The sequence below is a fragment of the Nicotiana tomentosiformis genome, chromosome 11 (genome assembly GCF_000390325.3).
Source record: "Nicotiana tomentosiformis chromosome 11, ASM39032v3, whole genome shotgun sequence".
NCBI classification, from domain to species: Eukaryota; Viridiplantae; Streptophyta; class Magnoliopsida; order Solanales; family Solanaceae; genus Nicotiana; species Nicotiana tomentosiformis.
This window is the reverse complement of record NC_090822.1, coordinates 27,225,001-27,242,549: the sequence shown is the minus strand read 5'-3', so window position 1 is coordinate 27,242,549 and position 17,549 is coordinate 27,225,001. Positions and strand designations below refer to the sequence as shown.

General features: G+C 35.2%; 1 long non-coding RNA gene across 1 annotated transcript; it reads right to left on the bottom strand.

Moving 5' to 3' along the window:
- Positions 1-12,001: 12,001 nt before the first annotated feature.
- On the bottom strand, positions 12,002-13,374 carry LOC104104011 (uncharacterized). The gene is made up of 2 exons (XR_011411986.1): positions 13,242-13,374; positions 12,002-12,453 (listed from the first exon to the last, which is right to left on the bottom strand). It is a non-coding gene; the product is annotated as an uncharacterized lncRNA (long non-coding RNA).
- Between the last annotated feature and the right edge of the window lie 4,175 nt (positions 13,375-17,549).

Below are 17,549 nucleotides of genomic sequence, written 5' to 3'. Positions count from 1 at the left end.
ACTAGAAAATGAACGGCCTTTTCATCAGAATGTAGTCGGCGCTATTAAATCCGCCAGTATTCCAGATTTTCGAGGACATTCCAACGAATCCATCAATCCATTTGTGTTTTTATGTCTAAACTATATTATTTCAGGCTCCTCTTAATCTTCTATACTTTGTTTTTCCTTTTTACATCAGGATTCTCATGTATAGGTATAATAATTACTTTTCTTTGACTGTATAGTTGTATGAATTGGTATACATCTATTTTCTATTGTTTTCTAGGGCCAGAATGATCACAATTACAATTGACGAGTGGCTATACACCTGTCCTAATGACCAAATACAATGGAAATGTTAACTAATAAAAGAAATTTCTCACAAACGTTTCAACTCCGTACTTTGCAATTTTTTATTCTTTCAAGTGGATCGCTAATGAATACTGAATAGGACGTTTTGGACCTTATCAGATGCAACACCTTAAAGCACAAAAGTTTTTTGTTTTTTAAAACTTTATTAACTGTCGGTTAATATATACATTGTAACACTATACTTTCTTCACAAAAATTTTCAACGGCTTTTCTTTATAAAAATAAACGACTTTTAACAAAAGTCAAAGAAATGAGAAATGTATCCCTGTCATGACTTTTTAAGAGCCAATAATTTCGTATTGTCTTCTAAAGCAACAATATTTGTGATGATCTAGAGCTTTAATCCTTAAATTCTGTGTTTCGAAACCTCAAATAGCTCCTTTTAGCCTTCCTCGATTCACGTGCGCAGTCCGTGTCTTTTTCCGGAAGGGTTTTATGTGAAAAACTTATTAAAATGTGAATTCGTACCTTAAAAATTCATTTGAATTTACTTCGGTCAACGTTTTGAGCAAACGGATCCAGATCCGTATTTTGACGGTCCCGGTGGGTCCGTATCCTAAGTTGAAACTTGGGTGTATGTCCGAAATCGAATTCGGAGGTCCCTAGCTCGAGTTATCGCAATTTGCTAAAAATTTGAAGTTTAAAGATTTAGATAATTTATGAATTTGACAGAAGTTTGACTTTGTGGTTACCAGCTCCGGATTCTGGTTCCGGAGCTTGGTATAGGTTCATTACTATATTTATGACTTGTCTGTTAAATTTGGTGCAAAACGGAGTTGATTTGACGTGATTCGGACGTCCGGTTGTTAAAATAAAAATTCTAAAGTTTCATTGAAAATTTCATTCGTTTTGGTGTCCAATTCGTAGTTCTAGGTGTTATTTTGGTATTTTGATCACGCGAGCGAGTTCGTATGATGTTTTTGGACTTATGTCCATGTTTGGTTTGGAGCCCCGAGTCCTCGGGTGAGTTTCGGATAGGCTACGGAGTGAATTTAGACTTAGAATCATAGCTGATGCCTTTTTGCTTCTGGTTCCTCTTTGCGAGATTTGGCTCGCATTTGCGAACATAGGCTGGGGGCTGGTTTCTCGCATGTGCGAGTACTCTACCGCATTTGCGATAGAGGCAGGTTCGCATTTGCGATGGGGACTGGGGGAAGCTAGTTCACATTTACGATAAGTTTAGTCGCATTTGCGGTAAGGCCCAATTCGCATTTGCGAACAAATCGTCGCAAATGTGATGATAGCATAGGTGTGGGTTGTTTTGCATTTGCGAAGAAAATCTTGCATTTGCGGTAGCAATTGCGACAAATACGCCTGGTCAAAAGCTGAGTTAGACGGGATTTTGGTTCATTCTTTCAAATTTTCAACTCCAAAAACCTTAGAGGCGATATTCCCAAGAGCTTTTCTTCCTCAATTCATTAATAAGTGATTCTAACCAATTTTCTTTCAATTATCCATTACATTTCATAAGATTTCAACCTTAAATCTAGGATTTTTATGGTAGAAATTGGAGATTTGGGTAGAATTAGGGATTTTTGTAAATTTGAAATTTAGACCTCGAATTGAGGTCGGATTTCGAAATAAATTACATAACCAGGCTCGGGGGTGAATGGGTAATCGAGTTTTGGTCCGAATTTTGGATTTTGACCAAGCGGGCCCCGGGTTGACTTTTGTTGACTGTTTCAATAATAACCTAAATTGAACCTCTTTCATTCGTGGGTAGTTCCTAAGGCTTATTTTGAATCGTTTGATTAATAATTTGCTAGATTTAGTTGCTTCAGAGGCTTGTTCGAAAGGCAAGGCCGTGGTTGGACTTTGAGTCGATTGCGGAGCGAGGTAAGTGTCGTAATTAATCTTGACTTGAGGGATTAGCATTTTTTTGCCTATCTGCTACGTGTTTAAATATGTGGGTACAACGTATATGTGAGGTGACGAGTACCTATGCGTTGTTGTTGGATTAAAGCATGCCGGTGAGACTTGTTTTCTTGTAATTCATTGTCTTCTTTGATTATGATATCCATGCTTAGACTAGTTTATTACTTAATTAATCGTTCTTTTCACATTTATAAACTATTTGTGATGATTGAGTATTTTTTGGAAGTTGAGGTTCGGTATTTTGGAACTGTTGTTGACGTAAAGTTTATTCTTGCTCATTCTATCTCCCAAATATTTATATTCATTGCGACATAGTAAGGGAGAGTGTTAAAGCACGAAGGGTTATGCCGTGCCGTTTATTGCTTCATTTACTGATTAACACATGGTGAGAAAGAGAGTTAAAGCACGAAGGGTGATGACGCGCCGTATTTATCGTTTCATGGAGAGGTTAAAAATAAAAGCACGAAGGGTGATGTCGTGTCATTATTATTATTTCATGGTGAGGTTAAAAGTAAAAGCACGAAGGGTGATGTCGTGCCATTATTATTATTTCATGGTGAGGTTGAGGGTAAAAGCACGATGAGTGATGCCGTGCCATTTTTATTCATTATGTTTATCCATTTTTATTGGTCGATGGTTTATTTGACTGTCTCATGTCGTCATTTCTTGTTATAGTTACCGTATCTTGTACCCCCTTTCGCATGTCCCCTCCCAATCGTACGTGTTTAATCTTTATTTGTTGTTATGTTGCATATATATATTCATTTGTACAGGTTTAATTACGTGGGTGTCCTGTCATAGCCTAGTCACTACCTCGTCGAGGTTAGGCTCGACACTTACGGAGTACATTGGGTCGGTTGTACTCATACTACACTCTGCATTTCTTGTGTAAACTTTGATACTGGTCCCAGTTGTACGTGAGGTGCATTAGCTCGGATTGGCATTTTGGAGACTCGAGGTAGATTTGCTGGCGTCCACAGACCTTGAAGTCCCCTTCCTCTTTCCTTATTTACTGTTCATTTCATTCGAAACAGTTGTATTTATTTCAGACTCTATTTGTAGAAAGTCTAGAAGCTCGTATACTTGTGACTCTAGATCCGGGTTGTATTTAAATATGCCAGTTATTATGCTACTTCATACTTCATTTTAGTTTCATCTCAGTTTAATTGGTTTATTTATTTGAACTGTTTTAAAAAATTGATTTAAGAATTTCTCTAACCTTGGCTTGCCTAGCGAGTATAATGTTAGGCGACATCAGAGTCCCGAAGGTGAGAATTCCGGGTCGTGACAATATTATGCGTGTTTTTTTTTAATCTTTCTCCAAGTATATTTCAATCATCTATTAATCTCGTTCTATTTGAAAATGCTAGAACTGATATATCCATATGTCATGTTTTTGCAGGCTTAATCGGGTAATAAAAGAAATCTGCATCCAAGGGTGTATCTAGTAGTATATAAGCTATGAGTTCATCTGAACCCATAGTTTTTGCTCAGATCCTATATATTTGTCAAAAAAATATTAAATATATATAAATCATATATTTTGAGCCCATAAAATAAGATGTGATGTGATAGAATTTTGAATTGGAACCTATAAAGTTCAAATCTTAGATTTGCCTCTCTTAGTTAATGTTGTGTTTTATTAACCGCTTCTAGCTAGCCAATTCGGATTGTCAAATTAGTAACATGTGCTAGGAGTTAGTAGCATGAGCAACTTTTAATTTATTATGAACCCAAACGATGATATATTACCTTTTATTACCAATTTGTCGTTTTACAACACGTACGATGTTAAGTGTTGTTTGCTACTATTGCGTGGGACACTAGCCTGATTGAACTTTTGGCTCCTAAAACTAAAGCTAAACACGTTCGCACTTAAACTATTTGTGGAACTAGATTGAGGTTATCTCTTCATTAATTCCACAGAAGAAAGTACAAATATTATATTTGTTACTTTGGAACAAACTTAGGAATATCATAATATAAAGCATACTTTCCTGAATTTTTGTATAAGAGTTTATTTCTTTCTTGTTTGTGCCAAATTATTTCTTGACCGTTTAATTTCATTCATAAAGTACCTTCTATTATAGATATTAGTCCTTGATCGTTTAGAATTTACTAAATAAGCGTCATTCGTTCTTTCTTTATTAACTTCGTGGCTTGTTGAATCCGCATCGGTGGGGTGTGAATATTTGTGTTTCTTTAAATAGTTTTGGGCGATCCTCGTCTTATGAGCTTAGGGTTAAGTTAGGCCTAAGATCTTTATTATAGAGCTTTAGTGAGGAGAGAACTTTAGTCTTGGTATATCATCTCTTCATCCAAGTTTGCTGCATGTTTTGCTAATGCATCGGCCACTTGATTGCTTCCCTATAGCAATGCGAGATTTCAACGGTAAGTTGATCTAAGATGTGAATAACTTCATCTATGATCACTCGCAATTTAGTGTTGTTTGTACTCCTCTTTTGTTTCAAATCTGGTAATACCCTGTTGTAAACACAACTGCAAACCAGTTCTAGCTGCAAGAGCTTCTGCAAAGTTATTGCTTTTACATTGAACTGGTATTGCAAATGCGATTATGAGGTCCCCAAATTCATTCCTCAGAATTCCTCCTATGCCTGCTTTTCCTCCATTCTCCATAAAACTTCTATCGGTATTCAATTTTAGTTTTCCATTTCCTGGCATGATCCATTTGACTGGTATTATTCTTTGAATAGGTTTCAGCCTCTCAACATCAGCACAAAGTCTAGACCAAGGCCATGTAAAATCACATGTGGGGAAACTAATTCTTAAAGCTACTGAAATATTCCAGTAGATGTTATGGACCATGCTACTGCACACAAATTTCTTTTGAGTGCCATATTTGCATGAGCGCCTACTTTTTCAAAATTTTCAAATAATCAATATAGCAGTAATCTGTAGTAAATACTTGTGAACACCATTCTTGGGCCTAGTTCCCCACCAGTGAGCTATTAAACTTCTAACATTATTCCCATGTCCATTTACTCCCAAAGGATCACCAAATTATTTTCATAATAAATTGGCAGGCTTAATTTCTCCAAAAACATGTTGGATTGTCTCACACTTGGGCGCTACACAACATACACATCTAGATATCAATGGCTTTCCAAATCTAGAAACAATCTCATCAAAAGGAAGCTTATTATGAAATAGTTTCCATACCAGAAAGGATATTTTTGTGGGTATGTTTTTACTACATACTCTGTGTAGTATCCCGTCCTGAGGTTTCCTTCTCCTAATGGACTGCCGTGCTGAAGAGTTGGAAAAATTTCCATTAGTTGATGGTTCCCAAATTGCATAATCTTCCTTGTATTGATCTCTAATGCCAACTATCAATACTTGTTGTACTATGTGTTGTATGGCAATGCGTCGTTCAATTTCTGCACATCCCAGCTACCTTGGCGTATAAATTAGTTAACCTTCGACTTTGCAGATCTAGTGACAAATGGAAAGTAATTTGCCAGTGGCCCTTTACCTGTCCAATTATCCCACCGAAAGCTGCATTCCCCATTGTTAGTCATCCAACAAATGTTAGATTTGCCTTCTCCCTTATTTGCATCATCTTCCTTTGAGGGCAACAAGATGTCCTCTAGAACAGTATTTAGCTCTAAGGAAGTCCGTCCACAAATTTTGCTTTGTCCTGAAATTCTACCATCTTTTGATAGCAAATGTGTCTACAATATCCTCCAATATCCTTATACCAACACCCTCCTCATCTTTAGGATAACATAGTCTAGCCCAAGAGCTCTAGTGATATTTGGTCTTGTCGTCTTTTGAACCCTAGAAAAAATTAGCAAAGTATTTCTCAAGAGTTCTGTAAGTAGCCTTGGAAAGGATTGTTGAGGTTTTTTTGTTTTTAAGATGAAATAGTCTTAAAATGAGGGTGAATGGGAAATGGAGGGAAAATAAATTTTTTGAGTAAAATTTTAAGTTTTTCCCTCTTGACAATGAGACATTGTCCCATATTGGAAGAGGAAAAGATTTTTGGTGGGTATATATATAATTGCTCTTCTTGTAGCTCTAAAAGAGTTAAGAAGAAAGCAAGCCTCACGCCGTCGTCGTCGTCGCTCGCTCGGCTCGGCTTCGGCTACGGCTACGGCTTCGGCTTCGGCTTCGGATTTGGATATGGATATGGATATTTATTTGTTAATAGTAAACCACCAGGCAGCCGTCTAATGCTCTTTCCACCATGAATGTGCTTGCTCCACAAACAAGTGCTTGCTTCACAAACAAGCTAATGCTTGCTCCACCATGGAGGGTGGACGATTGTTCTTCTTCAACACTGGCTGCTATATATATGTGTAGCAGCTGTTGAAGAAAGACACACACAATACACAAGACTGAAATCGCTCAACAGATTTGGCTATACATTGCACTCCTTCCTCTCAGCATTTCCATACGATTTTCTGAGTTTCTACTCCTTTGTTCTGCATTGTTTTAACTTCAAACAAAGCAACTGTAAGTGTGATTTGCTACCGAACTTTGTGTTCGCTTAAACACTGGGGTTTGAAGTACCGCTACACCAGTGTATGATTTGTTCTATCCTGGAAGGAAATAATCCATTACCTTGGGTACTAGGAGGGGATTAAATTCCTTAAGGAAACACTGTGAATTCAGTGGGCTCGAATTAATTACTGTTTCATTACGATAACTTATATTTTGCAGAATTATTATTTACAAATACAGTAATATTGGCAGAAATAACAGGGTTCATTGCTCCAAGAGTATAAGTGGGAATAGCCTGCAAAACATGTTTAACTAAAGTTAGCTTGCCTCCATGTGATAGTAGCTTGCCTTGCCATCCATTAAGCTTCTTTGCTATCTTAGCCACAAGCCCATCGAAGTAGACAATTCTCTTCCTTCCGACAAAGATAAAACAACCCAAATAGGTGAATGGAAATTCTTTGTTCAAGAACCCCGTAGTTGTTCTCATTTTGTTGATCCTAGAAGGGGAGGCCTTTGGATCTGTCAAAAAGAAAATTTTGTCCTGATTAACCATTTCCCTCAAAATTGCTTCATACTTCCTAATCTCCTTCGTAACAAGCTGGATGAATACATCTGGAGACACTTAAAGTTATCACCATTTTTCATTTAGACACTTAAACTTAAGGGTGTTCCAATTGAGCACTTATAGTACCCTAAACTTTTCCTATTAGACACTTTTTTGACAATTAGCCAAACTTACAAAGTGTGTGCAATGCACTCACTGTTGACGTGGCGAATGACAAATAAAAAAATGGAAATATATCATTTTGAGTTTAAAAAAGAGAACAAACTATTTTAAAATCTATTTAGTAAATAAAACAAAATAACATTCTCAAAAAGAAAGAAAAAAACTTTAATTTACACCCAATCAGAAAATGACACATTATTAACAAAATAAAAGACAAAAGAAGGACATATTAGTGTTCTTGAAATCATTATTCTTGGTGTTCTTCACTATCTTCATGTGTATTCTTATTCCAACTACGATTTTAATCCAAAATTTCAAGAAAAACTCCTCCAAATTTGTTATAACTTCAGCTAAAGATTTCCCACGAAGACTCGAAGACAACCCCAATATTAATTTCTCAAATTTTCATCAAATCAAGTAACCCATTTTAAACCTTCAAGCTTTCTTAAAGACTCCATTAATGGTGTTTTTGACTTCAAATGGAGAATACGATCTCACTTCGGTTTCAATCAACTTAGACGATTGTTGGTTCAAACTTTCGGGCTAAATTAATGGTGGAGGCACAACAATGGTAAAAGTGGGGGAGACAATGGTGGAAGTGATGGTGGAGAGAAAATAAGAAGAAGAAGAAGAAAGAAATAAAAAGAAAAAATGAAGATAAAATATGTTTTTGGGGCTCTTCACGCGCCTATTTTGGGTGAAGTTCACTCTATGTGCCAACTCAACAAGAAGTGTCTAATTGGAAAAGTTTAGGGTACTATAAGTGCTCAATTGGAACATACTTAAGTTTAGGTGTCTAAATGAAAAATGGTGCCAACTTTAAGTGTCTCCAGATGTATTCAGCCTAACAAGCTTAATGGATCTAGTGTTTCCAGTAGTAAATATCACAATGTCATCTGCATATGCCAAATGACTTACGACAGGACCCCGAGAGTTCATCGTAAAAGGAGTAAAATTGTTGTTATGTTGCAGGTTATTTAAGCTTCTGGAAAGGACCTCAGCTGCCAATACAAGGAGAGTAGGATACAGCGGATCTCCTTGTTTTAGTCCTTGAGAGGAAGTGAAAAAACCTTTCCTGGTTCCATTGATGATAATTGAGTACCAGACAACTGAAACCAACCTCCAAATCATACCAATCCAATCCTCATTAAATCCAAATTTTCTTAGTACATCAGTAAGAAAAGACCATGATAATCTATCATAGGCTTTTGCAATAGAACTTGTATATCTTCATTAACATGAAAGGTATTTATACAACACTAAATCAGCTAATAAGGAAAGAATCAACTAATAAAGAATACTAATCTTCTCCTAATTAGAATAGAAACTATATCAAATATACAGATACTAAGATATAGATGATCAATCAAGGGATATCCTAATATCAATCAAGAGATATCACTAATACTTATCATAGCTCTTATTCATAGGTCATTGGCGAACTTAAAATTTTTGAAAGAACTATTTTATCTTTTGCTCTGGATTTTAAAATGATAAGGAGATGAAAATATTAGGGTTTTCCTTCATGATTTTATTCGAAAATTTCATGTCTAATTAAATTTTGTCAAACAATTATTCCCTCCGTTCACTTTTACTTGGCACGTTTTGACTTTTCACGGCCCTTAAGAAATAATAAATGAAGTGCATAATTTACTATAATACCCATATTAGTCGATGCATATTTTATTGGATTTGAAAAAATAATTTGAAATGAGTAATAAATACTGTGGGTATAACAGGGAAAAAAATTGTCTTCTCTTTATATACGTAAAGTGACAAGTAAAAATGAAAATCTATTTTTAGTATACATATCAAGTAAAAGTGAACGGCGGGAGTACTAACGTGAACGAAAAAGGTATTTGCTAACATAAATAGCCAAATATTAACGAGGCAAACATTAAATTAGTGGTCCGCCCAAGGATTTGATGGAAAGTATCAAATAAAGGAATAAAAAAAATCTGCTACGTATCATTTTTTTCAAATAGAAGTACTGTATTGATTCTAAATATCAGTACCTCGTCTTAAAAATGCCGGATTTGGATAAATCTGTGCAAATGTTACGACTTCTATTTTTTTTACTCATTGAAGTCCCCTTGTAATTAATGGAAATACAGTGTTCATACAATTTCACGCAATTGGATATAAGAGATCATAATACACTACTAGAAATTCGGCAAAAACCGATCAAGGTCGACAGACCAACATTGGTCGGTCAAAAAACCGACCAAAAAACCGATCAAAGTTGGTCGGTTTTTCAAAATATTTTATTTTTAATTTTTTTTTTACGAAACCGACCAACTTTGGTCGGTTTTCTTTGGCGCAAAAATGCTGGAAACTATTTTTGAGTCCCGCGAAATTTATTTTTCAAGAAACCGACCAACTTTGGTCGGTTTTTCAATTAAAATAAATAAAAATTAATATTAAAAAAAATGACCAAATTTGGTCGGTTAATTCGGCCGGTCATTTAAAAAATCGACCAACTTTGGTCGGTAATTTTACTTTTTAATAAAACCGACCAACTTTGGTCGGTTATTTTCGTGTGAAAATACAATTAAAGAGTATAAATCAAATAAAAGACAGTATTAAAACAAAATGCACCAATGGTCTAGTGGTAGAATAGTATCCTGCCATAGTACAGTCCCTGGTTTGAATCCCCGATGGTAAATCTTTTGATTACATAATTAAAAAATCGACCAACTTTGGTCGGTTTTGGTTTTTGCAATATTGTTTTTTTTAATTAATTGACCGACCAAAGTTGGTCGGTAATTTCCGACCAACTTTGGTCGGTATTCCTTTCCGACCTCTAAAATACCGTTCACACGTAAATGGTCGTGTTTTGGTCGGTTATTGGCCATTACCGACCAACTTTGATCGACTTTGTTTGGTCATTTTACCGAATTTCTAGTAGTGATATGTACAGAGACTATCAATGTCGAGCACCAAAACATCAAGATAAAGAAACTCTGAGCTCCTAACAGCACATAAAAGGAAATTATTTGCTACAGCGTAATTATTGATGTAGCAAAAGCACTTAACATTAACATCTCAAAAAACTATCAGTCACAAAATTCGCCGCAATGTCGCTCAATGTTATTTGCGGCCCGGAGTAAACTTTATTAAGAGGCCTCAGTGTTTTAGTAAAATCATATGCATTCGAATCTGAAATCTCTCGTTAAGGGTGTGAAAAGATCTCATCCCTATCACCACATCCCTAAGTGGTATACTTGTACGAGAGGGCTTAAGTAGACAAATGACCGGCTAATCATTCAGATTTGAATCCTTCAAACAAAAATACCACAATAACAATAAATCAAGTATAATCCTACAAGTAGGGAATGGGGAGAGTAGTATGTGTGCAGTCCTTATCCCTCCTTAGAATATGGAGAGGTTATTTCCGATTGACTCTCGGCTCAAAAAGATGAAAAAAAAACAGTAGTAACAAGCAGTAACACAACAAGATAAAAAGAAAACGAAGCAAAAGGAACAACATGTAGTAGTAGAAATCTATCAACAATAGAATATAAGATTAATACTAATGCTACTGGTATGAAAAAGAAACACTCTCGACTGCCTACCAGTGGCGGATCCACCCTTTAGGGTGGGAGTGGTAAGGCACCCGCTAGGTTGGCAAAATTATTACTATATTTATGTAGAAAGTTTCTTAAACTAGGTTAAATATTTGATTTTGCCACCCACATCACAAACTAGACAAAGTGCCATGATTAGTAGACCTTTTTGAAAGCTTTTCTCATATGTAAAATTCAAATTCGAATTTATCTTGAAACATATCTCACTTTCTATGTTCATTGTGCTTTTTATTTCCTTTGTCCCAGTCATTTTCTTTTTTAGCTACCTTCCAGTTTTCTATTTGTCGTTTTTTGTATTTTTTTCCTCTATTCTATTAATTTATTTGTGATCTTTATCAAGAACACTCAAAAAGAGCCTCCAAAAATTAAAAATTAAAATAAGCATTTCAAATGTAATTTTCATACAACAGCAACAATATACCATGTGAAATTTCACAATTAGGGTCTGGGAAAGAGATGTAATTTTCATATTTACAAATAAAAAATACTTCTTAAATTGCCAGAACAAACTAAAAAATGAACCGAACAAACGTTCCGAACAAACTCTATATTAGTCATTACAAGGTGTACATTAAAGGAAATTGTGATACTCGCCACCTTCAAATCCTAGATTCACCTCTGCTGCCTACTAGCCTTTTACTTAATTCTCAACCTCCACACCTTACTTGTCAAGAGTCATGTCCTCGGTAAGCTGAAACAATGTCATATCATGTCTAATCACCTCTCCCAAATACGTCTTTGGCCTACCTTATTACTAGTTGTCGACTGTCGTTGTAACGTAAGAGGCTACCCCCCCCCCCCCTCCCCCCAATGTTAATTATTCTTGGGTTGTTTATAAGCTTTTAAGATTAGATTTTACTTAATCCGTTGCCTAATCCAGATAAAAGAAAAGATTTAATAATCTTACAGTAATCATCTTTTGCAGCAGGGCCCTTCATGGTACTTGACACAACAAATAATTATTTATTGAGCAGAATACCATATTTCACATTAACACTAATAAAAAAGCATACAACAAATGTTTATTCAGCACAATACCATAGTTCACATTAACACTATAGAAAAGCATAGAAGCAACACAATAGCGGGTCAGGCTACAGCCTTAACTCAACCTTATTACATTGTTATACACACAAAATAACCCCAACTTCTTGTCTATCCTTTATTTAATACACATGGATAAATAGGTAGGTTCTTATATATTTAGTCCATATCAAGAATTGGGGCTCTGATTTCCTCATGATTAATGGCAAGGAGAGTAACAGTAGCAAGCATATTTTGCCCAATGATGTTTGTGATCACCCCATTTGTACTTCTTGCAGATACCATATTCAGCTCCAAACCAGTGCTTGCAGTGGTGGCTACATTTGTAAGAGTAGTGGCAAGGTCCATGCCACTTGTGACTTTTCTTCCAGCAGTATTTTGCTTCTTTCGTTTGTATTTGTATGGCTACAAAATCATATGGTAAAGAATAAAATAAGAATTTTGAAGTTAAATTGTGTGCAAATATAAAATAGTGTCACTCTTGAATGACTTAATACACAACTTGGAAATTTTTTGTGAAGTCTACAATTTGGCGATATTTATGGGTGAAGCACACACATAGCCCTCAAAGTGGATATTGTCCTCACTTACCCCTTGGGTAGAACTTCATATTTAGTAAATGTTACCTTCTCCGGTCCACAATAAGTGATTTTTTAGCATTTTTTTGTAGTCCAAAATATCTGATTTTTCCAGATTTCAAGAATGAATGAATTATCTTTTTCCTACATTGCTCTTGGAGTAAATAGTTTTGGAGTATGTGTTAAGAGTGTTTATGTGAAGAGATAGTACATGCTAATATGGTCAATTTCATTTCTAATTAATATTATAAGGTGAATTTCTTAATCTGTGTGAAAACAACCAAAAAATCACTTATTATGGACCAGAAAGATTATCTCTCACTTGCCCCATGGGCAACGCTTTTAATCTTGAAGTTCATATTTAGTAATGCATAGTGGTTAGTGATAACACAAAGGTTGAGAAATCCAAGAATTTAAAGAAAATAAGTAAAAATGTGAAAGCAATAAAAGAAAGAGAAATGCACTTGACAAAAGAAAAATATAACTAGATATGTGAAAATTTAAGGAAAAGATCCAAGAATTCTGACATTATATTAATCCAAAATTTTGACAAGATCCTAGTGACAATCCTATACGTTATCAGTTAGTTTCTTCTGGCTTAAATTCTTGACTCACCATTTGCAGCAACGAGGAGGAGGCAAAAGAGGAGAGCAAGAAAAGTTGTGTACTTGGCCATAGCTGTTATTTCTTTTGGATTCTTGGTGAGGAAACAAACATTTGAAATGGGGGTATTTATAGCATTGGAAACTCATATTGTCAACTTAATTCCCTTTGATTTGTTCAAAGATTACGTTGGATCGATGTTGGCGTACTTATAATGGGTATTGAAAGGACACTATCAAGTACAAAGAGTTAGTCATGCACAAGTAACATTTCTTTAATTGAAGAATTTGAATTGATCAAGAGCCAATATGGAATTGGCACATAAATAAGCATAATCAAAGTAAGAATGTGCAAACACCTATTTTCACATTCCAAAAGAGACCAATATATATATATATATATATATATATATATATATATATATATATAGGAGATTTCATCAAAGTTCCTAATCCTTGTTATATATATATATATATATATATATATATATATAGAGGAGATTTCTATCCATTTTCCTAATCCTTGTTATCATTATTTATATTGGTAGGAGATAGCTGTTTTAAAATTATAGTTGCATATAAGTTAACCTGGACAACACCATATTAAGAAAGAATTATAAAACTTTATTTCATCAAATAGATTATATTGTTTATGAGTGTTGAAACTATAGTTAAATAAATAAAAGTTAAAATCTCTATAATAGTTTAAACTTTCGTTTGATATATTGTAATATTATTACATTTCAAATGATGTTTCATCGACTCAAGGAGTTCAGGAAGCTTTCTTTGGGTTACAGCAAAAAATCAAGTCTGACTTGTTGGCTACGTCAAAATTAAACTCCTTATCATTTTTATTTTTTATTTTCAACCGTGTTGATCTCATCCTATTTGCTATTTAATTTGAAATTATGTACCATTTCATTGAAATGGACGTACAACTGAACGGCCATTTAGATATAGTTGAATGTCATGATACATTATACAACGTCAAGCTAAGGATACGACGTTTTCTTTAGAGCATATCATCAGTTTTTTTTTTAAAATTTATCCAACAATTTAATATTCTTTGGTTTCTTAATTAAATAGAGATAAGATTCTTCCAACTGATTTATATTAGTGGTGTGAATTTAAGTTGTTTATAGCAAATAAAATCAAGTTGATGTCCACCACGTTAAAATTAAACAAAATTTGACAAAAGGAGTTGGTACGATGGTAAGTTTGTCTCGCCTCCAATTCTTAAGTGAATGCGATGTTTAAATATGTGTCACGATCCGGAATTTTCACCTCTGAGACTGTGATGGCGCCTAACATTTCACTTGTTAGGCAAGCCAACGTTAGCTAAATCTATTAACCATTTTAATAATTTTCAAATTAAATGACAATAATAAAACCGAATAGTATGAAATACGGTAAATAACTGATAATTATGAAATTCAAATACAAATTTCGGAACTGGTGTCACGAATACATGAGCGTCCAGAATACTACAGATAATGTGTGAAATAAACATAATTGTCTGAATCAAAATGAACAACTAAAATGAAGTAAAAGGGGACTTCAGGGTTGCGGACGCCATATAGCTATACCTCAAGTCTCCACTGATAGCTAGATCCGGGCAAGTCTACTGAACGTCGCTGGGATCAACTCTGAAATCTGCACTAGAAGTGCAGAATGTAGTATGAGTACAACCGACCCCATGTACTCTGTAAGTACCGAAGCTAACCTCGACGAAGTAGTAAAGAGGCTAAGTCAGGCCACTTACAATAACATGTACGCAATAATAACAGGGAAAGAAAGCAGAACATGAAAGTAAGGCAGTTAATTTATGAAAAAGAACTCAATCCTCGCAACCAGAGAACCCAGAATAACAGATCTCATAATTTCATGTAACAGTGTTGGAAACCAACACAATAACAACAACGTATACAACATACACAGTCCGTTGCGGCGCGCAATCCGATCCCATCGTACACACACAATCCTCCCTTATTTCACCACAGCATCATTTATCAATATCAATAATCACATGTAAAATCTGTTATCCCACCATATCATCACAATCAATGTCATAATCCTCCCTTATTTCACCATATTATCATTTATCAATATCAAGCATTGCATACACAACTGTTGCGGCGTACAACCCGATCCCATCATATCATTATAATCAATATCAAATCCTCCATTATTCCACTATATCACAAACTATTGCCGCGTGCAACCCGATCTACAATAATTTCAATAAACATAATCAATCCAATAGCTCGATTTTCAAGAATCTCTACATTTAAAGGATATGAAAGCAAAGCGATAAAGGAATCACGTACTAATCAAAGGAATATTACTAATAATACAAAAGCAATAAGACAAGTCAAGTACGCGACAAATTAAGGTGTATAAGTAAGACAATTAAGACAAGTAGCAATTAATCACGGAGTCATGGAAGAGACGAACAATTCAATACAAGAATAGAATAGTTAATGACAAGTAACAAATTACGGCATAAAAAGCAATTAAAGCATGTAACAGTTAAGGCATGGAATGAAATAATTAATGAAATACGAGAAGGCATGAAAACAAATATTTTGACAGCGCATATACACTCGTCACCTTGCATATACGCTATTACACACGTAATACACATAACATATATAGTTCAAGGGTTCCTAATTCCCTCAAAGCAAAGTTAGACTCAACACTTACCTCGCCCCGCAACTCAAGCAATCAACATTCTTCTAGCTGATTTATATTAGTGGTGTGAATTTAAGTTGTTTATAGCAAATAAAATCAAGTTGATGTCCACCACGTTAAAATTAAATAAAATTTGACACGAACAACATCGTTGAATCACGCTGGAAGAAACTAAAGAACCATTGTTGATATTGGGCGATGTTTAACCAAAATATTGACAGTTAGGTCTAACAATTAATTTAACGAGAGATTACGCCTCAAATAATGTACTGATTAAACCAAATTAGATCAATCCTTTGATAATGAAAGAGTTGTGCAAGTACTTTGAAATTAATAGAAGCAACGTAATAACAGTTATTATGAAACTAATAACAAGATACGAGAAATAAAATAAGAATGAGAGAGAATAATTCTTACTGAATATCGGTCCAGAGTGAATTGATAACCATCAGCAGAACAACAACAACAACCCAGTATAATCCCACTAGTGGGGTCTGGGGAGGGTAGTTTGTACGCAGACCTTACCCCTACCCTAGGATAGAGAGGTTGTTTCCGATAGACCCTCGGCTCCCTTCTTCCAAGAACTCCCCACCTTGCTCTTGGGATGACTCAAACTCATAACCTATTGATTGGAAGTGGAGGGTGCTCACCACTAGAGCAACCCACTCTTATCAATAACCAGCACCAGTTAATAGCTTGTTACTATGTGTCTCCTACAATTAGGAGCGGCAAACGAGCGGGGCGGGCGGATATTTATAGGGTAGCCTAATGGTAAACGATCCCTAAAATCTGCCCCACGTGTTACATACGTTACAAGCAGTAAAGTAGGGGCTGACCTAGAGTATTGACTACGGGTTTTCGGGAACCCATTAACTTTTATATAGATCTTGTATTTATATTAAGAAATTCACTAAATATTTATAAATAACTAACCGTGAATCCAGTTATTATTGCATATTAATTTAAAATTACGGTAGAAACTCATAAGTCTCAAATCCTGAATTCGCCTATGAGTAAAGGCCAATCTCATATGTTATGGTAGCAGAATCGTAACTGTCAGACGTGCTAAATAGAGAATCCCAAATATCTTGGAGTTTGTTGGTACGGGCCGGAAAGATTACTGTCCTGGTGTTTGTGATCATCTGGTTGGGTTATTCCGGCATGGTTATCCGGTTCAAGTGGAGTGAACCCGAGGTTGGATCATCGTACTTATCACGTGTTCGATCAAAGAGTCTTCACTCTGGTATCTCTATTATCAATACAGTCGAAGTTCTCAAATGACCTTGAAAGGAGGTGATCTTGAACTTTTGACCTTTGGGCAGATCACTGACCAATGAACAAAAATTCAAGTTTAACAAGTTTTACCTACTTTTGTTTTTGAAGGTTTACCCATTGGTCTGATGACTTACCCCAAAGGACAAAAATTAAAGACTACCCCTTATATGAGGCGTCTTATTTCGCCATTTTCTGGGTGATATTAGAGGTGGCAAAATCAATTCACTTTTAAGTGACCTGCTGAATTCCCAAAATTTAAACGAGCTTAATCATAGTTATTCGTTTGTTAACTTAACCCAATCGGTTGAGCTGACCCATTAAATATTGAATTTAAACATGCCAAAATAATATAACC